This window comes from Symphalangus syndactylus, chromosome 2 (assembly GCF_028878055.3).
Source record: "Symphalangus syndactylus isolate Jambi chromosome 2, NHGRI_mSymSyn1-v2.1_pri, whole genome shotgun sequence".
NCBI classification, from domain to species: Eukaryota; Metazoa; Chordata; class Mammalia; order Primates; family Hylobatidae; genus Symphalangus; species Symphalangus syndactylus.
In genome coordinates this window covers 84912762-84918761 of record NC_072424.2, presented here as the reverse complement: position 1 = coordinate 84918761, position 6000 = coordinate 84912762, and the positions used below count along the sequence as shown (strand labels likewise).

General features: G+C 52.4%; 1 protein-coding gene across 2 annotated transcripts in view; it reads left to right on the top strand.

The window, feature by feature from the left end:
* Positions 1-3875: 3875 nt before the first annotated feature.
* Positions 3876-6000, top strand: part of BEND3 (BEN domain containing 3) — a 49800-nt gene continuing 47675 nt past the window's right edge. The window contains exon 1 of one of the 2 annotated variants that reach the window (XM_055260402.2): positions 3876-4131. The gene's annotated coding sequence lies outside the window, so the exon portion shown is untranslated. Of the gene's footprint in view, positions 4132-5000; positions 5345-6000 lie in introns of those variants that run through there. The other variant, XM_055260393.2, reaches the window with a different exon arrangement.

Sequence of the window (6000 nt, the reverse complement as noted above, 5' to 3'; positions counted from 1 at the left end):
CACTTGCTCCCTGCTTCCTGCCTGTCCCTGCAGCTGTGTGATCAGTTGGGGAAGGCCTAAGTACAGGCCCTTGGGCACCCCTCTGGGTGCTGGGGCCCTAGTGGCTACAGTGCCTCCAGCCAGCAGCATGGGCTCAGAATGAGCTACCGTTCAGATTGGCATTTGTTTTCTCAAGGGCTTGAAATTTAGAGTGGGACTGCAGCAGTTTTCACTCTCCCTCATGTTTCTTTTTGCAGAATCCTATTGTGCAAACCAGATATTCAACAAAAATCAGATCCTGATGGCTGTATTGGGTGCTTACAATCTCAAGCTGCTATAAATTATTAAATAGTTCTCCTACACAGAAGGAAAATGTCCAGCACAAATTATCTGTAACTTTTCATTCGAAACCTCATTTTTTTCATGTCGGGTCATGGTATATCACTTACCTGCTCCACATTCCAATAAAGATAGTTGTTGGCCGGGAGTGGTGGCTCCGGGAGTGGTGGCTCACGTCTATATCCTAGCACTTTGGGAGGCTGAGGCGGTCGGATCACAAGGTCATGAGATCGAGACCATCCTGGCCAACGTGGTGAAACCCGGTCTGGACTAAAAATACAAAACTTACCTGGGCATGGTGGCACATGCCTGTAATTCCAGCTACTCGGGAGGCTGAGGCAGGAGAATCGCTTGAACCAGGGAGTCGGAGGTTGCAGTGAGCTGAGGTCACACCACTGCACTCCAGCCTGGACGACAGAGCGAGACTGTGTCTCAAAAAAAAAGATAGTTGTTTGTTTTTTTCAGCACACAGGGGTTAACCATTGAGGCATGTCTTTCTGTAGGTCCTATTTAATAAAGTTAGTACAACCTCTCACGCCCCTTTTTTTTCACCCTCTTACTTTTCTGTTGTGAGTATTCACAGAATCTGGATCTGCCAGCTACTTCTGTTTGAAGTTGAAGACTTGGCAAAATTATATATCCAGCAGGCAAGAAATAAAGTGGAAATGTCTCACAAGTAACAGTGAAATCTGCTGCGTTGTTTTAAGTCTTTACTGAAAAAAGTCCTACTAAATATTGTCTTGCCAACTATAAATATATTTTAGCAATGATAAAAGCCTTTAGAGTAACAGTTAAGATATCTGAAACCTAATGTCTGTCTGTCTGCCACTCTTAATTATATATATTTACATTTTACATCCCTATCTTCATTAAATGCCATGCAATTTTCCATTTGAGTTTTTACATTTAGTGTCTCAGTGTTTTATATGGTCAAGTAGCCAATTTTCCCCCTGCTACATTTTACTCAGGTACAACTGAAAATGAGTTGACTAGATCGATGGCAGCAGCTCTAATTTGAAATCTTGAAAAATTCATTTTTTATTAAGCAATTTCAAATTGAGCAGACCTCTCAAAACCAGGTTGTTATTTTTCCGGGTCTTTACACACACATCCGTATGAACCATGAACTGTTACTGCACTTTCAAAACTATTATGTCTTGAAGTTTCCAAAATTATATACAACTATTCCAATACATTTTACACCTTTATGCGTTATTTTCCTTCTCCATATAAAAAAGAAAACCACATAGAAAACCATTTGAAGGAAGGTGATTTCCTTTCTCGGATAGCAATGACTTCTGTTTCTATTAATAACTTATTTGAAACAAGCCACTTACTTTGTTAAGTAGATAGGTCCATTTATGCAAATATAAGGTACATACTTTTACAATAATATTCAAGGTCAGTTTCAGTTTCCTGAAAGTTGTTTTGGAAAGTCAGCTATATCAGTTCAATTATTGTATTTGACAGAAATCTTTTGTTTCAAGCAATATGAACAGAGAAATGTTAATTTCTATTTCTATTGTTTTATTATTTAATTTCTCCTTAAAAACCTGAGTTGTCACTGTGAAAGATTGGTTAAATATATATCCCCTCACTACACACGTTTCATCTAGTCCTCTTTCCAAAAATTTAACAAGGTCGTTTTACATTCTTAAAGCACCACAGCAAAGTGATTTAAATGCAAAATGTGCTTAAGTGCTACTTAACTATTCCTAACTCTTCTACTGGGAAATCCCAGAAAACTGAACTAATGAAATGCAACTTCTACTTTAAAAATTCTAATTATAACTGTCACATTAAATTGAAGGTGAGAATAAAACTGGTGTATCTGTTAACTAAGTCAAGCGATGTACTGTGTCGTACGTGTTATTTAATGTGCAAGTGTAAAAGTCAAGTTCTCTGCAGAAATCGAAGTGCCTCCCCTCAGTCTTCTGAGAATGTATAAATTAACCATTCTCCCCCAAGCGGTCCTCCTCCCTTCCTCCCTCCGCCCTATTTTAAATGTAGATAGGGCGACCTAAGTCTTTTGAATTTGAAGGGCTGCTATCTCGGCCCCATTCTTTTCATCATCCTGTTTTCAATGACACTGAGCACGTATAGATTCTTCTATAAAAGCACCCCCTGGATGCAGGGCTTGGTTCTTCAGGCTGCTTGCTTAATTTTGCATAGCAATTAGTACTGACTTCTCTAAACTAGTAATCCAAATACAGCTCGAGAATGTTCCACGTAGTTCCTCAAACTTAACCCTGTGCCTTTTGATTTCAAGCCCGAAGGGGAGGAACTTGCATAATTACTAAATTCCCAATTGGAGTGGTCTGAAGGAGCGTACGGTAAACCCAAACTATACGTTAATTCAAACCCTCGCCGCGACCGGGCAGCAAGGAGCCAACATATGCCTTCTTTTAAAAATCTATTCTACCTATTCACTGACCGCGCAGGGCCGTGCCACATGGTCCTCCCTTGCAGCCAGTCAGCTGTGAGCAGCAGATGGGATCATTTGCATTTTTCTTTTTATACTTTCTTTGATCGGCAAATTAAAGGATTTTTCTTAAATTTACATTCTCATTGTTTGCCTAAAATACAAACGTGGCTAAACTGTTGAATTGGGCTTCCCTGACTCTCACCCAGCACCTCCCCCTCCCCCCACCCAGCCACTGAGACTTGAGAAAATACCCGAGGGGTAGATTTCGTATTTATCAACTGGGAATCTACAGTCCAAGAGTTAGGAGTAGACAGAATCAGCCTTTATTGAGTTGGTGACTCGTGTTTTTCTATTTTAGGCGCTCGGCGCAGACAGCCCGTGGGTTTGTGTTTGTGGGGTGTGTGTCTGTGAGCGCGGGCGCTTCCGAAGCTCTCGCTCCGCAGCCTCACACCCCAGAACTTCGGGTTGCAAGTAGCAGGCAAGATTTTAGCTCTGAGGCTCACAACAGAGGGCGGCCACCGTGCAGGGGGAGTGGCCAGAGCCAGCTTTTCCCAGCGCCAGGGTCGCTCTCCCGGGTCCCGCCGGACTCCATGCCGCCCCGCGGGGCCACAGGAGCCACCCGGGCCCTCGTGCCCCAAGGTCTTTGTGCCGGTCGCGGCGCGGGAAGACCCACCCCGGGGGCCTGGGCTAAGGCCCAAAGGCCAAAAATGCGGGAGAGGCGTGGGCGCGAGGCGGGACAAGTTCTGCACAGTCGCCGTCCCGCAAGGGGCAAAAAAGTAGAAAAAGCCGTTTGGGGCCAAACTCTCGGGTCTGAGAAACCACGTTTCCGAGGACGGACTTGCGGTGGGAGGACACATGGGGTACAGGGAACATTGTTCGCGGCGCCTGCCCGGCGCGCCGTGGGTGCGCGGCCGCCGCCCTCACCCCCGCCCCGGGCAGCCAGCGCGGGCCCACGTGGAGCCACTGCGCCGGCCGAGCGCGCCGGGCCGCCTGGGTCCCCGGAGTGCGCGCCCGAGCTCCCCGCCGCGGCCGTTCACGCCCGAGCGCCGCCGCCGCCGGTCCCGCGTGTGCCCCGCTGAGGGGGAGGGGCGGGCCGGGGGTGGGGGCGGAGGGGTTGTGGTTCCACTGCAGCGGGGGCTCCTGTGTCCTTGTGCGGAAATGACACACGGAGTCCCGTCACGTCACGCGAGAGCGCAGCGCACGGACACACACAAAGAGAGGGGAAAATACACGGCGCTCACTCGCCCGCCGCCCCCAGCGCCTCCCCGGGCCGCCCCGGCCAGGCCCTCCGCGCGCGGTCCCCACTCCCCGGCCCCGCGCCCTCCCCCCCACGTGGCGCCCAAACTCGGCGCGGGCCCGCCCGGCAAAGTACAGAACTCGCGTCCCAGGTAAGTGCGGGGCGGATCAAGCCGGCCGCGCGGCGGCGGCAGCGTTGGCGGCTCCGGGGCGAGCGCCCGGGAGAGTGGCTGCAACATCCATGCTGGGGTGGGGGCGGGAGCAGGGGAGGGGACGCGGAGGGGGGCTGCTCCGAGCGCGCCCGCCGGTAGTAGCGCCCACCCCCGCGCGGGCCGAGCCACCGGAGCGGGCGCCGGGCGCCCACGGGCTCGCCGCGCCCATTGTGCTGCGCGCCCCTTTGTGCCCGCTCGGAACGCGGCGGCTCCATGGCGTTCTGGGGAGCACGCGCGCCGCGCGGGGGCGGGGGGTTCGCGCGGTGGAACCGTCCGCGTCGCCTCCGCTGTCCGCCCCACTCGCGCCGCGCGCCGGCCCCGCACCCCCGCCGGGCGCCGCGATGGAGCGGCCGGGGCGGCCGGAAGGCTCTGCCGTACTCGCGGACGCTTGGCGCTCGCGCTCGGCGGTGCTGTGGCGGGGCACTGCTCGGCGTATGGAAGGGGGTGTCGGAGCGGGAGCAGGGGGCGGGGACTGGAGGGAGATGCCGGGCGGCGAGCGGGAGGCCTGGGGAGCCGCCGCTCGGAGGAACGAAGCCTCCGGAGGCTGCAAATGGAGCGAGGCCGGCCCGCGGCGGCGGCCGCGGCCGGGAGCGGAGAGGGATGGGCCCCGCCGCCAGGGGGCGCAGCGCTCCCTTCCCGGCCGTTCCACGGCGGTTCGCGGTTCCCGCTGCCCAGGAGCTGGAGGCGGGCCCGGCGCCTTGGGTGTGCACCCGGGCTGGCGCGAGGCCTGGCCGGCCGGCCGCAAAGCTAAAGCCTGGGGCGCTCGCCGCTCCTCGTGACCGCTCCTTTCCCTGTCTCTGATAAACGTGATTTCCCACGCATGCTTTGCCCTTGCCTCATCCATGAGCTGTGCACCACCGATTTGGAGGCCCTTGTGTGCTTGTTTACCTACGTCTCCCTATGTAGATATTTTAAACAAGGTGTTTTTACAGAGATACAAGTTTTATTGATTGCTCAGGTGGTCTTTCTGGAAGAATTCTGCTCGTAAAGGCTAACTCGACAAGAGTGCCGGGAGGAACAAGTTTACTCACCAGAGTTGGAAATGTGCAGTTCATCTCCTTAAAGTAACTTTTGAATGGTTGAATACAGATAGTAAACATGCCACAGGGCAGCGTGGCATAGTGCCAGAAAGCTACGGTTGCAGGATACTGAGGTAAGGAAGTGAGTCCTTGAGACTAGCCAGGTATATAAACGGCCGGGATGGAGGACGTTCTCTTGTTACCCGCTCCCCACTTCCACCCTTGCAGTCCGTTTTTCTCTTTTTTTAAAACCATTCATCCCTAGATTTTGGCTTTATACTACCATACAAGAGCCTATCAAGCTTCCCTCGGTAATGGGACTTGGGCAAGATTTTTTATCGCCCTCACAGTTTCACATCCCTAGCCTCTAACCCAGTGTCTCATAACTTAGTAGGCGCTCAGTGCGTATTTCCTAAATGAATGGAGAGAGCCTCTTGGATTCTAGAGGAAAGATGGAGCCAGAGCAGCCAGTTGCTGCTGCTGGGTTAGCTGGTGTCTGTGTGGCCCTTGAAATCTGTCACATAAACCTCCTGTCATGGAACATGAGTTTTTTTTTTTTTGAGACGGAGTCTTGCTCTGTCACCCGGGCTGGAGTGCAGTGGCTCGATCTCTGCTCACTGCAACGTCTGCCTCCCGGGTTCAAGCGATTTTCCTGCCTCAGCCTCACCTAGTAGCTGGGATTACAGTCCATGTGCCACCATGCCTTGCTAATTTTTGTATTTGTAGTAGAGACGGAGTTTCACCATGTTGCCCAGGCTGGTTTCCCGACCTCAGGTGATCTGCCTGCCTG